This window comes from Mizuhopecten yessoensis, unplaced genomic scaffold (genome assembly GCF_002113885.1).
Source record: "Mizuhopecten yessoensis strain PY_sf001 unplaced genomic scaffold, ASM211388v2 hete_35950580, whole genome shotgun sequence".
Classification (NCBI taxonomy): Eukaryota; Metazoa; Mollusca; class Bivalvia; order Pectinida; family Pectinidae; genus Mizuhopecten; species Mizuhopecten yessoensis.
Genome location: NW_018481577.1, coordinates 1 through 1453, shown reverse-complemented (window position 1 = coordinate 1453; position 1453 = coordinate 1). Strand labels below are relative to the sequence as shown.

Below are 1453 nucleotides of genomic sequence, written 5' to 3'. Positions count from 1 at the left end.
GTAAATATTATATATCTGGTACATCAGATCTCTTGTAATCCGTTTTTCAGAAACATTCCATCGACAGTATTCACATTCGGCTTCAGCAGTCTGGTCAGTCTGATAAGATTGTTCACACGGTATATAGACAGCCCGTGGCCTTGGACAGACTCAGTGTTCACGATATCACCCCATCTGACGCAACAGGTAATGAGGTTTGATGAGTAACTGAGGTTATATTGTCTATTTTTCCATATTTAGTTAATGCATAAAACATGTACCAATATATTTGACATGTAACCGCGATAATAACGCGATTGTGTCCAATGATATAAATAACGCGATGTTGTGCTTCATTATTTCAAGCTTATGGATTATTTTTATTATGTCAAGGTGTAAAATGCATCACACGACGTGACGTTACTTTATTTTCAGATGTCACATTCGCATAATTAGATTGTCTTACGTTGAATTTTTTTTCTTCATCAAAGAAGTTGACTCTGTTGGATATAAATCATTAACATTCATCACTGGTTGGATTTTTTTATAAATTCACACATCCGTCTTTTGCGCGAGTTCAATCGCTTTAGATATCATGGTCCATCAGAGCTAGTAGAAACAGAAGTCTATTTACGTATTATGTTGATTTGTTTTAACAAGAAAACAAGGCAATATTTAACCATTTACATTGTTAGCAGTCGGCGTATTTTACTCTAGGCCTCTTCTTCTTCAATTTCAGCAAATGGTCTTAAGCATGCCTTCGTCCTAGTCCAGATCAGTCGGTACCAACAGATCATTGGTGTATTTACGTTACAGGCTGTTACAGATTCTCACAAGGTAATTCTTAGTGTGTATCCCACCTGTCTCACAAACTCTCACAATGTTATTCTTAATGTTTATTCCACTTGTCTCACAAAATTTCACAATGCTTATTGTAACCGCTAAAATACTGCTGATACTGATAACATGTTGTTGTTGAAACTACTGGTTGTTGAGGTACTTATACAAAACATTAATATGTTACAGGCTACTTGGGTAGACAAGCTGTCACAAGCAAGAGAGAAATTCAATTCCGTTCCGGATATTTTGGCAAATCAGTTATCGCCTGGCGAGGAAGGCGGAGCTCAAGATGGACTTATATCTTCGGACATTGTCAGGGCAACCAAACAAAACCGTCGAGCGCCGTCGCTCAGAAACCCTCATGGAAAGTCCTTGTCTATGGATGCCGTTTACCTGTGATCTTTATGGATGGATTTTATGTTTATCATGATAATTGGGAAATCGTTGAGGTACCATACGGACATATGTTATCCTGAATCTGTAATACCAGATGTGTGATCTATGAATTCCTCAAGTGACAAAACCCATAAAGAAGTAGAATTGGCGGGAGAAGATGGGGGATATGGCGAAGTTGTGATATTGACATTTTGTTACACATCATTCAGATAATGTGATAACTAGACGTGTTGTGTGG

General features: G+C 37.7%; 1 long non-coding RNA gene across 1 annotated transcript; it reads left to right on the top strand.

The window, feature by feature from the left end:
• The first annotated feature begins 54 nt into the window (after window positions 1-54).
• LOC110444017 lies at window positions 55-1447 on the top strand. Its single transcript, XR_002462178.1, has 3 exons — window positions 55-186; window positions 719-816; window positions 1006-1447. It is a non-coding gene; the product is annotated as an uncharacterized LOC110444017 (long non-coding RNA).
• Window positions 1448-1453: the final 6 nt, after the last annotated feature.